Source organism: Pinus tabuliformis, chromosome X (assembly GCF_031772625.1).
Source record: "Pinus tabuliformis cultivar Carrire ecotype Pingquan chromosome X, CPIR1, whole genome shotgun sequence".
Lineage (NCBI taxonomy): Eukaryota > Viridiplantae > Streptophyta > Pinopsida > Pinales > Pinaceae > Pinus > Pinus tabuliformis.
In genome coordinates this window covers 1,111,185,188-1,111,205,771 of record NC_142308.1, presented here as the reverse complement: position 1 = coordinate 1,111,205,771, position 20,584 = coordinate 1,111,185,188, and positions in this window count along the sequence as shown.

The window sequence follows — 20,584 nt, the reverse complement described above, 5'->3', positions numbered from 1 at the left end:
TGTCGCACTTCTCATATTACCTACGCCATATTGTATGCATTTGGAAATATGATTCAAGACAAGAAAAAAATGGAGAATGAAATAATAGAACTAAGATAAAATAATCTTTGAAAATAAAACCATGTAGTTAAAAATTGAGATGTAACAATAATTACAGAAAAATCACTTGGTATGATTAATGGTTCATTACAATTTTCCAAAATCACTTGAATTAATGCAAACTATCAACCACATTTGAATTGTAATGGTTTCGCATAACCCGCAAAAACTAAGGATGTGATTTAACCAAAGAAAATTGTTACACTTTCATATATTATTTACATGAATTACAATTCATGGAAATATTTACAAGAGGATTAGCAAAAAGGGTTGTCATATAGGTGCTCCAAAACCTCTAAACACTAGTTTGAGTAAAGCTTGATATCCTTGTAGGAGTTAAAAGAGAAAAAAGGTGTCAAGATCTAGAAGGAGCAAGAGTATCCCTCCTTCCAATTTGCATGTTGAGAAGACATTCTTCATTAGACATATAACAACATTAAATATTCGTGACATCCATCAACATACAACATAATGGTTCGTTGAATCCTAAATGATAATCCCCACCTTTGAAAAAATCACAAGTTTCATCCTTCAATCCTCATGAAGGTTATGAGAATATTTTAAATAGAGCATGTTTTTTAAAGACATACAAAGTGTAGTGTATATTTGTGCTTGTACAAAAAGGAGTTTATTATTGCATATCACTATAATGCTCCATGGAAGGCTCATGTGATTAATCAATATTAAATTCATATATTATAAATCAAAAAGAAATAAATTAGCATTCACGTATTGATGATATGTTTAATGTCTACAATGCTAATCTTCTTAGACTATGGAAACCTAATGTCTATTTTCATCTAGTTGGTCTCAACATGTAATACTGAAATACATTGCAAAGTGTGCTTCAAAAGTATAAAAGAGGTTATAAAACTGTCAATATTTTATGAAAAGAATTGAAAACATAAAAGGAATTAGATATCCTTCTTTACACATGCATAAAAAAGGTTCCTTGTAGAAACATATAGTTTTTTAAATCCTCTTACTCCTCCGTGTGCTCTACTTGATTGTTGTGCTAAAATTTCCATGTACATTCTCCCAAAAAAAACTCAAATCACTTGTGCCCCTCTTCACCGCAAATGATAACAATGTACATCCATTTTTTATAAGACCATGAAGCATCTTCTTTGTTCTATAATTCCACTAAAACTTCTATCTCTTGATTTCTTTTTATTTCCTTATCAACAATTTCATTGGTCTTCTCATACTTCTCATCTCACGTTTCTTCCACTTTTTGTTTGGAATTGTGAAATTATTTGTAGTTATGATAAGTTACTCCTTTAAGAAAGTTCTTCTTACTATTGTTTTATGGTAATTTTAGTTACACATTTTAAAACTCTAAATTATATGGTGCTTCTAATGAAGAAAAGCTTTTCCAACTAATTTCATCTTGTATAGTGATTTTCAAATCTTAACATTCTTAAAAACTAGTTGAATAGGTTCCTTTTTGTATAGAGTGTATATTTATGTATTTTATGGGTTCTTAGTCACAAATTATCTTATATAATTAAATTTTTATAAATATAGATATAGTTTTATTTTCTCACATGAAATCAACTTGGCCCTTCAATTTGGTAATCACTAGATTGATTTTTCAAGAATCTCCCATTCTCTCATATTAAAAATACTATCCATATCATTAAGTTAGCAATAATTCCCTCAATATGTATTTACAATTCCTATATAATAACAAACATTACTTTATATTAGGATTTAGTTAAACAACCTCACAAATTATTATGCAATATCTTCTTCATCAAGTTTTCTATCTTCATCCTCTTCTCATTTTTGAGCCACTTTATTTGGCTTCTTTAGGTTTCTATTTACTCTCCAATTCTTCTAATTTTATTCCTAACACCTATTATTTTTTAATCACTTAAATCTATTTCCTTCTCTTCTCACAATCCCTTCTACTTGGCATTGGATTTTAATTGAAATGTTTGGTGAATGATATAGATGAACAAAAATTTAATACCATCCTTGTTGTAGGGATCACTTTTAGTTTTGGATTTATATATTCTTTTTAAGACATTAAAAATTGTTGCTAAGAGGAACTAGTTTTGAAAAAGGTCAAATTTTGAAAACTTGGCAGAAGTGATTTGTTTTGAAACTAAGCAAAGCTTCAAACCTATTCGCTAGTAAAATTTTTGGGTCATATGTATAAATAGATCACCTTTATAACAAGCCCTTCAATGATATGCCCAAATTGTTAGGTTTTTTCATTTCCTAAACATATGTTGGGCGGAGAGTGAATATAGATGATTTCTTGTTGGACTAGATTACTTAGGGAATAGGTATATTTATTTTGAAAATATTTTACAAATTCCATACCTTCAACTAATTTGTAAATTTTTTATCCTTTAGTACATGGGGGTTCCTCTATTGGGTGTCCTTAATTGTGGCATCCCTTGAATTTAAATCATGATTTATGCATAAGCAACAAATTTGAGTTATTTCAATGGGTTGGTTTGATGAAATTTATTTGTTCATATTATTAATCTATAATGGTTGCATGTGACTTTGATTTGTTCCAGGAATCAACATGTATAAGTTGAGTAAATATTAAGAAAACGCATATCAATTTAGGTAAGTATACAAATATTTGCATGGTTCTTTTAGAATATTTAATTATCAAGTTACATAATTCAATTTAGTTGGAAATGGCAATATAATGTTTCCCAAAGTACTAATTTTCCATCTCTATATATGCTCACATATCATAATTTGGAAAAGTAAGTGACCCATTATCCACACATCTTTTCTTTTGCAAGGAACAAACATCACATAGTGTAGCTAAAGGAATTGTATTAAAGGATCACCACATATCCATATACTTGCAATTCAAACACTTTGTATGTCCACTTTTCACCATGCACACACGATCGCTACTAACTAAATTTCTTTACTAACCATTACACGTAGAGTAATTGATTATCTTTTACTTTGAAATTTTGCACACAAACATAGTTTAACTAGGAGGAAAGTAAGTGGCCCTAATCCACATATATTTTTTACTTTTTTTTTTCTCTTTCCAATTCACACCACACCTAACTTAACTAGAAGGAAATTAAGTGGCCCTAAATCCACACATCTTTTTTACTTGTTTTCTAACCAAATCCATTATTTTATTTTATTTGGAGCTAGGAGTTGGTGTTAGTAAATAAAGAAAGTAGGAACTTCCCCCCTTGCACCTTTCTGGTGAACCTTTGGGGGTATGTGAAATCTTTCTCAAAACATTAATTTTTCCATCTCCCTATATGCAAGAACATAACATAATTAGGAAGGAGTAAGTGGCCCACTATGCACACATATTTTCTTTTCTTGTAAGGAACAAATATCACATAGTGTAATTAGGGGAATTGTAAAGGATCGTTGCATATCCACATCATTGCAGTTCACAATTTGACTTGCACACACCTTCATTCCACACACTACGCTCACTTAAACTTGGTATAAAGGGTATCCTCTTTTGGAATATTTAGACTTAGTTTATTTAAGCTTACATTTTTTACACACCCTAAGTGAAGAAAACCTTAACTTGAACACATTAAATTCCTCATAGGGCCATAAGGTAATTTATAATTCGGGTTAGGACCATGGGGGTAGGCATCACATATGTTGTTGTGGTTGTTTTCATCTTGAAACATAGAATTTATCTTTTAGGGAGCTTAAAATCCTACATCATCCGTTGATGAATCTGGTATGAGGGAGAAACCCATGAAGGGGGTAAGGCCTAGGTGGTGGATTATCATGAACACCCTTACTGTCTCCTGATACTTGGTAGGGGTTCTAGGTCTAAAACTAACAACCATAAGCTAATATTCACACATTCCCACTTGACATAAGTAACTTAGTGGTCAAATATTAGGGGGTCTTTCCCTATAGGTAGCAGGTGCGGGAGAACTCTACCTGAGGCGATTTTGGTTAGGTTACTAGAAGTGTCTCCAACTCTTTTAGGATGTAGCCCTAGTACCCCCCACTATAACCCTCTCCACGATGTGGTTTGTTTTTGGTTGTTGGAAGCGTTGCCAATGACTTGCATGATGTGACCCAGTACCCTATCATAAAATATTCACAAGGCCCAATTACTACTTGAGTGGAAGGATGATAGGTCTTTTTAAGAATTTTTCTGATATGCAAAACCTCACAAAACAATTTTTTTTTATCATTTCACACACTAGAATTAAAGGGAAAATTAACCATTTATTTTTCACTTTGTCTTATGTATGTGATTCATTTGGTTTTTGTAATTAAAATTTCCCTCACTATATTTTCCCAGAAACTTACTAGGGAACCATATGGGACCCAAGGGTAAGCCGTCACTCTAGGTACCTACAAGATCTCCCACCATTACTAGGAGGAGTGTCTAGTCTCTCACCATTCTGGCACAAAAGATAGTATCAAGCCACCTTATTGACACATCCATTCTTGGAGCCACCTTATTGGGATCTAACTCCTCTCAAGGCACCCCCACCACCATCTCTTAGGGAAATATAAACACTACCCTGTAGGGTACACCAATACCAACACCAACACATAAGATCATTACTTCATGGCTAACACTAGTCAACAAGATACCATTTTTCACTTCCTTAAATCTCCTAGATTTGATGAAACTCATAAATGATCCCATTTCCCATAATTATAAATGGCCCCCCATGCCAACCAATTTTCCATCATATATCCCTAAATATGAAGGAAAATAGGAGGAACACCTTGCCAACCATATCATGAACTTCCACCTATGGTGATTTGTTAAATAAAAATGTATAGATATACTATTAAATACTTACGATTCACTTGACTTACAAGTATATTTTGTATTCCCCTATGTAGGTGTGGAAATTGATTAGCCACATGAGGAACAAGATGTTCCTTATCAAGTTGATAAACCACTAAACGAACAATATGTGCCCTATCAATCTAATCAACCACTAGAGAAACAAGATGTGCCCTACCAAGTTGATCAACCACTAGAGGAACAAGATGTGCCCTATCAAGTTGATCAATTGTCAATAGGGGAACAAGATGTTGCCTATCAAGCTAATCAACCACTGTAAGAACAAAATGTGCCCTATCAAGTTGATTAACCACCAGAAGAATGGGTTGTGCCCTCTCAAGTTAATAGGATAACAGGGAGAAACAATGTTTTGGAAAGGGGTGGAAGGTTTATAGAAAATTTAGATGCAAGCATAATAGAGGAACTTGGGGATCCTATCCATACTCACACTATTAGAGAGCATGTAAATAACATCATTCAATAGTATTTTGGGAAACATTCAATTGTTGCACAAACTCAGATACTACATGGGTTTAAATATAAGAAAATAAAACATGCCACAAAGATTTTGGGTTTCCAATATGCTAAAAGCATGAAGACATGTATGAATGTCACTGAAAATATATCAAAGTCATTCTCTATGTTCAGAAAATCAAGAAAACTTGATGTTCAAGCTGCTCATAAGGAAGTTACAACTATTGTTACTTCATTAAGTACATAAAGACAACAAAAGTTGGCAGCAATATCAAAATTGTTCCATGTCTCAAGAAAAACATTGCACAAGCATACCAATTTCAAGGTTCAAGTAAATGTGAATGATGAATTTACTTGTTTGACTCTTATCACTAGGCTACCCTACCAAGGCAAGCTTACAACAAGAATCAAAGCACTCATGGTGTATTTTTGAGAGAGTCATTATTGTGTTATTCCATATAGAAAGCATGTCAGATGGAATTGCCTAACTGAAGGTGAGTATGTAGATCACGCTAAGAACATTATAGAAATGAAAGAAGTTGCACTATTTGAGGAAATTTAGGGAAAAAATCACCATGTGAATATATCCATAAGGATGTTTCAGAAAGTGGAACCATGATTTATTAGGCCTAATATAATATGTGACATGTGTTGTTTCCAATATCAAATTAAATTCCAACTTCATTATCACACATTCTAGGAATTTCACAAGAATAACTATCACAAATGACCCTCCTCCTCCTATAGTGCATGATTTTGTTTCATCAATATTATGTAGAAGGGAGCCAAAAGAGTTTTTTTACTAGAAAATATGTATGGGTGGGATAATATGCATTGAATGTGGTGATTTGGAATTTTTCCATATGAACTTTCCAATTGATCCCAACCAATCTTGGATGTCAAATGTCATTGTCACAAGGAATCGATATGAGTATGTCGTGGGAAATCAACTGTATTCTTCAACTCTAGCGCTTATGAGGATCAACTATGTTAAGGATGAGATTCCTATTTTAGAATTCATGGGACCATTTCAGAACCAGATCTGCAAGTATGTCAAATATTTTCACAGATCCAGGTGGCAAGCTTTTGAATTTAAGCATTCTCACAAAGTATTTTATCCAATCACAATCTTATAAGTGGTAGAATTTATCGAGAATTACACATTTCTCCTCACATAGAGATCTAGTTTGAGTACTATCACTCAAACCAAGTGTCCATATTCATACATGTTCTTTACAGAGATGTACAGTTGAATGTTGATGGTAACGATAACATTAACGAGTCACGTGATGTGATTCAGGAGTATCACTTCTACATCAACGATGATCGTGAGCATGACACATTGTTCGTGCAACATTTCTATGGCCTAATTTATGAATCATTCAAAATAAATGGCATATCATTCATAAAGCATTGGATATGGTCATATGGTTGTGTAGGGAAATTCAATTCATCACGTAGTTTTTATTGGTTGAGTCAGCTACACAAGAAGAAAGAAATTCAACATACTTGGAGCTATTTTGAAATGGGACATGGAAAGGGTGAGCATGATGGTGTAGGCTTTTGTGTGAAGCAAGAACTTAGGAGGTACCAAATGATTCAAGATGCATATTGACTCAAATCATCACTAGAGGTGGTCAACAAGTGTAGATCCAATTTAGGACATGAAGGTCACAAATCTATTAAACATGTGCGTATATTTTCTAGAATGTTGAAATTGGTGATGTAAATAGATCCATTCCTTGGTATTGTAATATTGTAGAAGGAACAACGGGATTACACTCAATGTGGAGTAATGACATGGGAGAAATATTTTTCATTGAGACAAGAAAACTCACATGTTTTTGTGAGTTTTACATTGGTTCTGATGGATGTAGACTTGATGAATTTGAAAAACATGGGGACATGAAAGGATGGAAATGTGTCCCTCTTAAGCCAAAGGGACCTCATCAAATTCTGATGTGGAAAGAGATGCATAATGAAGAGACCATCATTTCACTTTATCATGATTGAGTCTCTCATGTTATAAGGGAATATATGTGACGTCTATCATTAATGGTTTCATATATAAATTGAAATCTTGAACATATAACTAATACATAATTTTTTTATTTTGGTTGTAGGCAATTTTTTTGCCGTCAAATCCCCTTTATGAAACAAAGAGAACATGGCCTACTATTTGTTGTGATGCACATAGGTGAAAATAAGGGGTATGACCATATGAAGATGGATAGTTCACATACCAAATTGGTGGTATGGTTGTGATGGGTCATTTTTTTTTAAAGGTTAAAAAAAGGTGGTCACATTATTTATACAGAGTTTATGCCTAAATATAGATCTTGCCAATACAGTCATCTAATCATAGCAGCTCAAATTAGTCTCACAGAAACGAAAACAAAGATAGGTAAACTAAGGAGATGGAATATGACATCATTTAACCATGAACGTATTATGAAGACTTTCATTCATATCACCCATTGGTCAAATGAGTAGATGTTGCAAATGTCAAGCCCTAAAGCCAAATCTATAGCAATCAAGTGTAATCTAACCTAGTATAAGAGATCAACATATGAATTTTGTAATTTAGAAATGTGATAGTTTAATTTTTTGTAATTTTGTAATTTTGAATGTGAATAAAATTCATAGAGAAATGTTTCCCTCTGATACTGGATAGATTCATAATGGTGTATATATGATATAAGTTTTAAGTTCCTTGAGGTGCTTAAGTTTCTAAAGTTTTCCAAATTTCAAGGAGGTTTTATTTTTAGAGATGGAATCCTTATGTGAACCCCACAGATTTAGAATAAATAGGGAACTAAAATTTAATTAAAATTTAGAATCAAGGTGATTTATATTTAGATTTAATTAAAATTTGTTATATATTTTTTTTTAATTTCATGTATCGTATTCATGTTGAGCATTGAAGAAATATTATGGATATACATCATTTTGGGTTCCAAAAAATTCATTTTTTTAGAACAACCAAGTTGACATAATATTATTTTACTTAAACTGGAAATTCAACTATCTAGGTTATGATCATTGAAATATTTTTATGCTATTAATAAATGCCATCTGTGAATTTGATATAAAACATGGAAAGAGTTACACACATGATTCATAATGGATTGTAAAAAATGCAACACACACACTGTAGGTTTTAACCCCATACATAAATTACCTGCATACGAATTCTAAAACATAGAAAATAAACAATGCAAGAGCATAACACATATACACAAAGATTTTCCCCTGGATCCCAAAACCGGGACTACCAGCTTGATTTTTCATTATGTTCCTTTCAATGTTCTAATACATATTTATACATGCTGAAGCATCCAATACCATGGACCGAAAAACCATCGCATCCAATACCATGGACCTAAAACCATCGCGTCCAAAAAACATGTGCGAAAATCATGCACAAAACCATAGGTGGGTCCGCCCAACCTAACATAGGGTCCAAAACCAAAATTTTCCGGGGCGCTACCCCGGACTCCATAAAGTGGGGTTACGGGTACACCTCAAACCCCCTGTGACCTCCCCCCCTCTAACCCCTTGTTAACTACATGGGCTAGTCATGGAAAGAATATAACACAACCCAACACACACACACACACACACACACAAACACACACATATATATATATATATATATATATATATATATATATATATATATCATGTGATGGTTATGCTCTTGTAGATAACCTCAAAAGAAATAAAATCGAGTAAAACTTATTTGTTGTTTACAAGGCATCTTTTAAAATTGAATAAAACTTATTTCAATCCTATTTGTGTTTTTTATTTGAACCTTAAGATAAGGAATTGATTGAAATACTTAAAAGAGTTGACCATGCAATGGTATAAGGATGGGTCACAAAACTTTTCGTATATATTGTAATAACATACATTGATTGCACTAAAAGGCACTTTCTACAAGCCAATATGAAGCATATTTGTAAATTTTTCCATGCTCAATATTAAATTGATACATGATATATTTTAATTCATTTTAAGTATCAAAATGACTTGCATCATAGTAAAATTGTATTTATGTGTTAGTCTATGACACTAGAAAGATTCAAACTTGGTATTTTGTAAAATTTTACTTTTTGAATGTTCTTAATTGAAGGTTTTCAGATAAGGAATTGATTGAAAACTTTGATAACCAAGTAAATTTAGGAAAGTTCATAAAATTATAGAAACATATCATTAATTGTTTAAATTAGCATACACAGATTGCACTAAAAGACACTTTCTACAATCCAATATGAAGCATATTTGTAATTCTTTCCATGCTCAATATTAAATTGATACATGATATATTTCAGTTCATTTTAAGTATCAAAGTGACTTGCATCATAGTAAAATTGTACTTATTTTCTTATTCTATGAAACTAGAAAGCAAAATTGTTATTTTGTAAATTTTTACTTCTTGAATATTCTTGATTGAATGTCTTAAGATAATGAATTGATTGAAATACTTGGATAGCCAATCAAATTTATGAAAGTTCATAAAATTACAGAAACATATCATTAATTATTTTTATGTATATTAAATTTCAATACATATGACTTATATCATATTATGACTAAGCTCTTGATCTCAAAAGAAATAAAATTGAATAAAACTTATTTGTTGTGTACGAAACATCTTTTAAAATTGAACAAAACGTATTTAAATCCTATTTGTGTATTTAATTTGAATGTTAAGATAAAAAAATTGATCGAAATACTTTGATAACCAAGTAAATTTAGGAAAATTAATAAAATTATAGAAAAATATCATTACTTGTTTTTTGGTATATTAAATTCCGATACATATAACTTATATAATGTTATAAATAATCTCTTGTAGATGACCTCAAAAGAAAAAAAAAACAAATAAAACTTATTTGTCAGTTACAAGACATCTTTTGAAATTGAGTAAAACTTATTTAATTCCTATTTGTGTTTTTTAATTGATCCTTAAGATAAAGAATTGATTATAATACTTGGATAGGCAAGTAGATTTTAAAAAGTTCATAAAATTATATAAAATTATAGAAACATATAATTAATTGTTTAAATTAGCATATATTGAGTGCACTAAAAGACAATTTTCTACAAGCCAATATGAAACATTCTTGTAATTCTTTCCATGCTCAATATTAAATTGATACATGATCTATTTTAGTCCATTTTAAGTATCAACATGACTTGCATCATAGTAATATTGTACTTATTTTCTTAATCTTTGAAACTAGAAATCAAAATTGTTATGTTTTTTTAATAAAATTTATACTATAGAAAAAAAATTAAACTAGTGAAATAATTAATATATCCATAAATTGAAATAATGAATGTATCAATAAATTGTCTATATGAAAATATATGCAAGCACATTACATGAAGATCCATAAAGTGAAATAATAAGCATCCATAAAGTGAAACAATGTACATGTATTCATAAATATTTAATGTATGAAAATATACAAAGTTTGTACGACATGTGAATGTGCCCTATGAAATGGGCCTGGAAATATACAAAACTATCCACTCTAAGTACCACTAGTACCCCTATGCGATTGTTGGTCAAACATGGAATTTTGAATATGGTATTGCAATAGAACACATTGAAATTCAAATTAATTAAATCATTATTTGTACAAAATAAACAATATAAAAAAAATTAATTTTGAACCACATTTAATTACATATGAATCTACTAACCTCACTCAAGTACAAATGGAAGTCAAGTAGGATGTGGGTCTGATCAATTTGGATTTGGTGCCCCCTGCCTATGGTTCAACAATTGGGGCTTGCATCGATGGACCCGCATCGCTAATGCCTCCATACCCAACATCCCACTCATGTGTAAACATCATTACGACAAGAACACAACTCTACATCTAAGACTGCATACACAATGGAAAAGACAAATTACAATTATTCTATGAATTAATTAGCATGCATGCAACTTAAAAAAAGAAAATGTTAAAATCTTAGAAATAAAAAAGTTTACCTCAAATGTTGGTCCATGTGGCTATACATAGTGACTTTTCTCCATATATGTGTGATGAGGTGGATGTGGAGGAGACTCCATAGAAACATGCATTGGTGGAGGTTGCTCTAGCTGTTCACCTACCCCCTTAGATGACCTCAGAAGCTCATCCATGTAGTCGGGTTGTGTCTACGTGTTATCGTGAACTTATTAGCATAAATGACATCTGATACGAAATTATTAATATAAATAATGTATAATTTGATGATGAGTCAAAATATGTGTATTTATGTACCTAGCCTATGTCACACAGGCCATGCACCCTCCAAGTGTCACGGATGACATCACAACACATATGTGCATATGACAAAACCTAGTCAGCGGTAGACTCTTGAGATATGAATCATCATAAAATGAGACAAGCGGGTCACGAGGCAATGGTGGTGGTCTGCTAATCTCTCCATGCAATGCAACCTGTGCACTCGCCAATGTTGTTTGTATGTTATCAGCAATTGTATGCATGGTATCAACATCAAGCTACAATGGATCCTCTAGCTTTGTCTGAAATACCACGCTTTGAGACAATAGTGAAAACAATCTTGGAGGTGATGGTACATGCGTAGGGTCCCTACGAGCCCCAGTATGATCATAGCTACATCCCTTTCCGGATCCATAAAACTCAGATCTAATGTTGGTGTAATTTGGCCTCATATGTAACACGAACTCTGCATATATATGCTTTGCAAAGCAAATGGGGACCTCGACATGGTGGGGGAACTGGCCCCAAACTTCAATGAATCAATCATAAACAAAAGGGGATGTATAAACATTCTTAAAATATTTTAGTGGAATTCGAATAGCATGTCTAGAACGACAATCCAAAGGGATGTCAAACAACTCCCCATGAACATCAACGTCCTTGGTGGTGGTTTTCACCACCTCCCAAATATCTGGGTCTCTAACCTCTAGCCTCTTAATCTTATTTATGGAATGTAGGAGGTGGCCCTGCGGGCCTGTCCTCTCGTATGTTTGGATCAACCTATTGATGTTGTCCAGCATGAAAGTAAAACTACGCCTAGTAGGTGACCTAGCAGGGAGTCTACCTAGCTCTGGTATGATCCATGCATGTTGGGCCCTAAAATCCTATAATGTGATAGTGGTCGTAGCATCGTTCCACAGAATGATCGATGTTGTACTAATATCCTCAGCTTTGCCCTGTTGAGGGTCTGCAAATCATAAATATAATTTAACATATATAACAAACTAAATATAATAACATATACATTAAATTCAAACACATTAATTGAAGACTATTTAAAAATTAAAGAAAATTTCAAGACATAAACACATAAAGTTTAAAGAGGATTTAAATATGCAAGAGGGATACCCACAATAGGTAAATATGATCCACTATCTATAACATGATCATCAATAGAGACAAAAACACTACTTGTGACACTCTGATTGGCATTGGAGCCAGGATCTACGAGTGGAACATGAACTCTGGTTGGGCTATGTGATCTTTCACAAGCCTAACCATGTATAGCTAATCCCCCACACTCCGACGACCTGTGGTTGATGGGTGTATAGGAGATGGATCTACATATTAAATATAATACATATGATACATACAAACTAATCCAACAAAAAATGTTGACCTAGAAAGAATGTTGACAAGAAAATTATTTCTAAACTCAGGTAGACTTAGAGTCCTTTTTTTAATAATTTATCAACAAGAAGTATTGAGTTCCATGTAAACATATTAAAAACAAGTGATCAAATCTAACTTGATATTTTTTTTCATTTCTAAATAATGCATTTTATTCAAAGAGAAAAAATATGTAAATATATGTAAAAATTGAAATAAACCTATTTGCAAAACTAATAAAATTGCATGCCAACCAAATACTCCATAATGCAAGTTCTTATAGCGTTTGACTTTGACACATGACATGTACTAGGTGCAAGCACATGAAGACAATGTTTATGGTACAACACACTACACAATGGAACAATATGGTACAAATTAGAAAAAATATAAAACACTTATTCACTTTAAATGCACTTTTCATCTTGCATTTAATGTATGTATCAATGATGCATTGTTGAAACTTATATATATATATATATATATATATATATATATATATATATATATGTAAGTCCCTACTATGCATCATTGATTTATATATGTGTTATGTTATGTCATCTATATATATATATATATATATATATATATATATATATATATATATATACAAAAAAATAATTTTGGACCTTTAATTTAATTAATATTTTATCTGAGTAATTAAGGTTTAAAACAAATTACTATATTTATTATTAAAAAGTATTTAAATATGAATTAATTTAAATTTAAAATAAAAAATACAAATAAAAATTAAGAAAAGAAAATCTTATTTGATAAATAGAGGTTAATTGTGAGCCATATTCATTATGTCAATCATAAGCATCTAATTATTTATTTATTCGTTATAGTTTGGTTGTTTTATGTTTTGGAGTTTTCTTGGGAATATGTTTGGTCAAATTTGTTTGAAATTTAAAATGCATTGTAAATAACAAAAAGCAAAATATCTTGAAAAATTATTTCACTGAATTCCTAAGAAAAAACTTCAAAACCTAAAATAATTAGAAAATAAAGCTTTTACAATTCAAAATCAGAAATATTTCATAATAAACATGCTATCATTTCAACTATTAAAAACTTATCTTTGAAAGGGAAAAAAAGGGATTTGGTTATGGTTTTCATAGTTGTTTTTGTGGTTTTGTAGGTTGTTTTTTTGTGGTTTTCTATGTTGTTTTTTATGGTTTTCATTTGGTGGTGTATCCTTGGATTTCATTTCAATATTTTTTTGCAAGAAAAAATTATGCAAATAGGGAAAAAATGATAAGAAATCTGCCTTGGCCTCTAGACTGTGGTTGGTTTGAACTTCTTGAGGTCAGTGGGGTTATTGGGTTGTAGGATTGAGCTCCTCCGTCTCAGTCAAGCTCTGCTTCCCCTAGCGGTCTACTCAAAAACACTTTTGCAGAGCACGAAAGGGGGTTTTAATGACAAATAGAAGCTCGATCAAGTTCATAGCTCGATCAAGCTCCTGTGTAACCTCCAGTTACATAGGAGCTCAATCGAGGGTTTGTTTTAACGATCAATCAAGCTATGTTTAAGCCCTCAAACAACGCGATTGAGGTCTCAAAGATTGCTCTAGTGCTTAAAATCGCTTGATCTAGCCCTTAAAATTGCTCAATCTAGCTAATTTTTTTCACCCAAAATGCACCCTTACTTGCCAAAAAATATAACTCAACTTTATGCATATACCCATTAGTTTTATTAATTACTTGATTTAATTAATATACACATAATATGGAGATATGATAAAATTTAGTTTAAAAATAATTATCTTTATTAATCTCACAATAATTATATCAATTAATTTACGAAAATAAAAACAATATACTAAAAGAAAATGATAAATTGGTAAGAAGATTCATCATTTTAATTTACCTTTTTCCTTGAATATATATATATATATATAAATTAAAAATATTCCATATAATAACAATAAGAAAAATAAGAAAATGAGATTATGTTCTTCCTCGAGTAAAAGGAAGTACAAGTTTAAGATCCTCAATCCTGAGAAGTAGCATGTATAATAATTCTAAATTTGTTATAAAATGGAAAATGTCGAAAGTTTTTAACAATTCCTTTTTTGGAACAAAAGATTTTACTTCTTGTGCATAATGAGTAAGTATGTTTGTGTTTATTTTAATATAAATAAAAAACAACTCTAACATGAAGACAATGTGTAAGTAGGTTTTTGCTCATTTTAAATAAATACAAAACAATAGTGCTAGGTGCACTTCGAGGTAACTATATTTTTCTTTGCGTAACTATACTATTCCTTCTAATTTCAGGTTCTTGAAGCAGTCTACGAGGTCAGATAATATTTTGTCCAGTGCCTTAAAATAATACCTCTGAACAACTTCATATGAATGTGAATAGACTAAGTGCAGATGCTATTTGTTTCTATGTATTAAAATTACAATAGAAAAATGATTTCCACAAAATGGGGTTAAATCGCCTCAATGATTAAACCACTTGATTTATGCAATTACTGAAACAGTGCTACTACCAGCAATTTGTTGTCATGATGAATATTGACCCTTATGATGATATTCAGACTTTTTTTTTTTAAATAAGAGGTGAACATTTTCAATTCAAAATTTTTAAAATGTAACATGCACATTTATTTTTGAAATAAGTGGATAATTTTTGTTTAAGATTTTAATAATTTTAATATTATTTTTAAAAGGTATATTTATCTTTTAATTTTAAAATGTAATGTTTATATATATATATATATATATATATGAGAAGTAAGTGGGTTTTACAGTCGATCTACTTAGTAGTATTGTAGGTGTGAAATATAACAAAAAAAAAACTTCAAAAAGCATAGTGTTAACTTTGCAGCTTCGTATAAACAATGTTGGTGTCAATTTTAATGTGTTAAAGAATGTTGTAACTAGTTGTAGACAGATTTCAGATATAACTAAACGGAATTGACTAAATAGGTTATGTGCATCTCTACTATAGTATGATAGACTTGTTGACGGTGTTGGACCCGTCAACATTCAGGGGACCTCCTTGATATGATGTCTCAACTAGACCTCACACTATTTGGAGTAGGAATCCCAATGCTAGGTGGTAATGTTATGCCTTGATTGTGAAAAGGTGCAGAGTGATGTACAATAACTTTGGGTGAGAGCAAGTGGGTGACCCTGCAGAAAGTCAAGTGTGATGCATGAAGGTTCCAACATGCAAAGGGAAAAGGAAGTGCACCCCTTGGAAGCCTGTAACAGTATACATCTTGAAAGGAACACACAAGATTAATGACATCACAAGCTAATATGCGGAATAGTCCACAAGTTAAAATGATGAATTAATACAACAACACACATTCAACAAGATACATACAAATGCAAATGAAATAGTCCATAAGCATAAGTGCAAGTTAAATAACATACATTGCAAATACAACAAGAATAGTCTTACTATATTCACAACATTTGCATGAAAGTGTGTCGACTCTGATTTTTATTATAAATGAAAGTTATATTCATACATACAACATTTACAGACCACTGGCCCCAATAGTGGAACATTAAAGTCAAGAACACTCGCTCCTCTAAAGAAGTATAATCTCTCTATGCTACGGAGAATCCAAGGCTCTTCACAATACTCCCAAGCTCCTTCAAAGCCTAAGCCTAGCGAAAAGTTTGGCTCCCAAAATCCCTTTGTACAAATTATGAGGTTCTATTTATAACAAGAGGGGGTGACTCTTCAACTCCCCTTTGTGACCTTTGGGCTACCGTCATGACTCTTCAACTTCTTTATAGAATGGCTCATTACATTACATCATGACTCTTCATATTCCAATATTGACGCTTGGAATTTCACTTACAACATAATTACAAATAATATTACAATTTACACTTGTACACATATAATACAAAACAGGGTATAGACAACTTGACAGTCTAACAAGACAAAACATTATGATGCTTGAGTTTGGGTAAACTCTAACTCAACAACTTCCACGTGATTCTTCTCGATCACATATTGATGCCAAGCTCGGTACTCTACGAGGACATACCCAAACTAGTGATGGTGTATGGATGGAATTAGACTCTAGCCTCCATAACATCTAGGTACAATGACTTGGAGCCAGTTTTAACATCCCTCTCAACCAAGAGCAACATTATTTTAATTTGGACAGGACAACCAATGTAATTATGCATGTTATGTCTGCTCCTCTCCAAATCCTCCTTGGTGGCAATCTGTCTCAACTACTCCAAGTAATCTACAATCTCCTACCTGACCTGGTGTTTGTGTTTGCATCCTCCTCTGCTGCTAGTTGATTCTGTTCTTGCTCTTTAACTTGTATTGGTGTTGATTCTTCTATTACGGCACCTTGCCTTTCTTCTTCTTTCTTCGTCTGATTCTCTTCTTGTTCTTTCCTCCTCAACTCATGTTCTTCCATCAATCCTTGTTTTGCTTGCTTCAATCTCAGTTCTTCTTCCTATAAGATATGCTTTTCTCTCTTCCTCCGCTCTACTCTCTGTATCTTCTGCTTCCTCTTCGCTTCTTCTGCTAAAGATGCTTTCATAAGGATTGGATCCACTTTCATCTTACAACTTTGTTCTCCCCCTCAACTATCAAAAACCTTTCTATTTACCTTATCTTGTATGGGATTGTTTCTTTCTGCTGGTGTTGCTTCTAGAGTTGTCCTTTAGATCTTCCTCAACACTCTTTTCTGAAATAGATTCATTAACTTACCTCCATGTTAGTGTTGATCCCTTTCTAATAAATAGTTGAGTGTCTACATACACCAACAATTCTACTGATGTTTTCTCAACTGTTTCCCCATTATTGCTTTTAGTGGTCTATTTTGAAACAACTCTCCTTGGTACCATGGTAACAATGACTATTGGATAGAAGTGCTTCACAAGTGTGGTACCTATGGGAAAAAATGGACACTCATAGAAAGCTAACATTAGCTTCAACAAATCTACCTTTAAAGCATGATCAAGCAGCAAACGGGGCAACTGGAGAGAAGGATTACGCAATTTTTATCAACAAGGGAGACCAGATGACTGTGCAAATTGTGCATTGCATAGTCCCAGGAGCCAAGGATGAATCCCGGGGCTTAAGACTGTGCAATGCATAGTCCCAACCTAGGTAGAGACTGGGAGAGACTACACATTACGCACTCTCAGTGGCCAAGGTGACAGGCTGACCCTTGGAATTGCATAATGTGTCGTTGGGGCCACCCTGTATAGAGGCCTATTTTGTGGCTTGAGCCTTAGGATTGTGCAGTGCCCAGCTAGGGAAGGCAATATATGGCTAAGGAAAGTGTAAATCTTCCCAGTGGAAGTGTGAAAAATGTGCAGAAGTGAATGATGAGGTGAGCTTGGGTGAAAAATTGACTAAGTGTGAATCAATGAATATGGATCAAGTGCATAAACTATGTTGGCTTGTTGGGGCTTGACCCAGGTTCAGAGTTAATTAGCCAAACAAATCCCTGTAGTACTTGCCCTTTCGGCAACAGTCCACGGAGCACGGACTGAGGTATCACCCGATGTAGTATGGGGGGTGCTGGAACTAGGTTTCCACACCCTTAAGATGTCTGAAGGGTTGATTTGGTCCAACTACGAGTCCCTTCTCACAAGTTACTTTTCGCACTTCCCTGACGCGCCCAGATACCTTCGCCTTCGCGCAACCCTAACCAGGGGTTATGGGCCTTCCACGCTGTTGGAGTAGAAATATATACTATTTCCCTAAGTCCCACCTAAGATCTTACTTATCCTCTTGTCACAGTTCATTATCTCCGCATAAACAGATGCCCTATATTATATTTGCTTATTCAACGCATTCTTCTTTTCTTTTCTTTTCTTTCTTTCTACTTTCAGTAGGTAAGCACCCATGGGGGATTTGAACCAGTGATCTATCGCAAGGAGTGCCTTAACAATGCACCCATTCACTGTCAATCCAAAGCCCTGTGGGATACTTATTCAACACATTCATATGAGTTCGCTTAGTAAATAAATAGTATACTTGCAATTCATACCCAATAATACATAAAACAGGAAAGATACACAAGAATATGGTAAAACTTCTCTTTTATTAATTCTTCCCATGGTTACAGACTCGACCTACTTACGCACTCAGCTGCAGGGGTCTACACACTCAGCTGCAGAACCTTCTCCTACTCTATGACCTAAAGACATGACTTACAATTTGACTCAATGCTTCATGGACTTCTTAGACTCATTGATCCATCGTTATTTCTACACTTATAGCTTCACTCTATTTATACAATCCCATGGTCTGGAAACCATGGATAGATCTTTCAAACTGACATTACATTACAAAAACAAGGGTGGACAACCCTATGACTCTATTAGGACTTCGTGCTCTACGCCCACAAATCGCAGAGTCTTTACAATGGACTTAATCAAAACTTGGGCTTTAAGCCCCAAAACATTCCTTGGGGGGATTCCATAAACAGGCCCCCAACACAAACATCGTGACTTGCCCTCGAGTCACTCTGTTGGTGTGGAGGTCTTCACATGGAGACCCTCCAACTCTGCTCAAACAGCTGCAAGGTTGGTAGCGCACTGAGTGGTTGCCTGTTGAATCTCTTGTACACATTGTTCCGAGACCACGGTGTTGGAACTGCTTCCTTGGATTTGTTCCTGCATCCCTTGCATTTGCCCGAGATTTCCTTCAATTGTTGTTGTGATGATGAAGGCCTCGTCGATCGCGCACCTTCAAAATGGCTTCCCTATGTCGTGTTGTGTCCACTTTCTCTTTCAGCGCTTTGGCCTATTGCATTCGCGCGAGCCTCTGAGTGAGGAACATCGTCTGTGTGGTCCCTTTGATGCTGTCATATTGCTGCTGGAGCTCACGCACCTCTGTCTCCAAGCGCTGGATGTTAAGGTCCTTCTGCGGATTGGTGAGGACCTCGAATGACTCTTTCAACATTCTGGTGCAGTCCCTTATTGCACTACTAATCTCTTCCATCCCCAATGTAATAGCGTTGACACACTGTTCTCTTACTTCTGGGGGAGTGGACGGCTCCTTCTTTAACCACAACTTTGCTATCTAAAGGTTCAACTCCAGTTGAACCTTGGCCATGTCTTCTCATGCCTCGCGCACCTCTGCTACTAATCTTTGGATGCGCAACTTTGCTGGTGCGTCTGCTGGGATGTCCAACTCAGGGACCATATGGCAGGGTTCTTCAATTACTTGCACCATCTATCAGTTCTAAGACACGACATCATCTCGCTGCAAGCTCAATTGTTCCATGTTGATCTTCTGCTCACTGAGCACCTACAACGCACGGCTCTCCATAGCTCACAGTTTTGCAGTAACCCCATCATGCACAACATAGAGCATCTCCCGTGGGAGCACAGCCATGTTGATCCCGATGCCTTTCAAGGCACTAACTGTAGGCCTGTCGGCCTCTTTGTTGTAGCCAGTGCCCCCTCTGGTAGCACTATTGTGTTGGTTGTCCAAGCGCATAGCATTTACTCGACTGCAGATGTCCCTACTGTGAGGTTGGTTGAAAGAGTAGCAACCTAAGGAGTGCGCACCTTCAACTCCTGAATCTGCACTCGGAGGGCCCTCAACACAATTTGATTCTCCTAGACGAAGTTTTGGAGAACCTCAA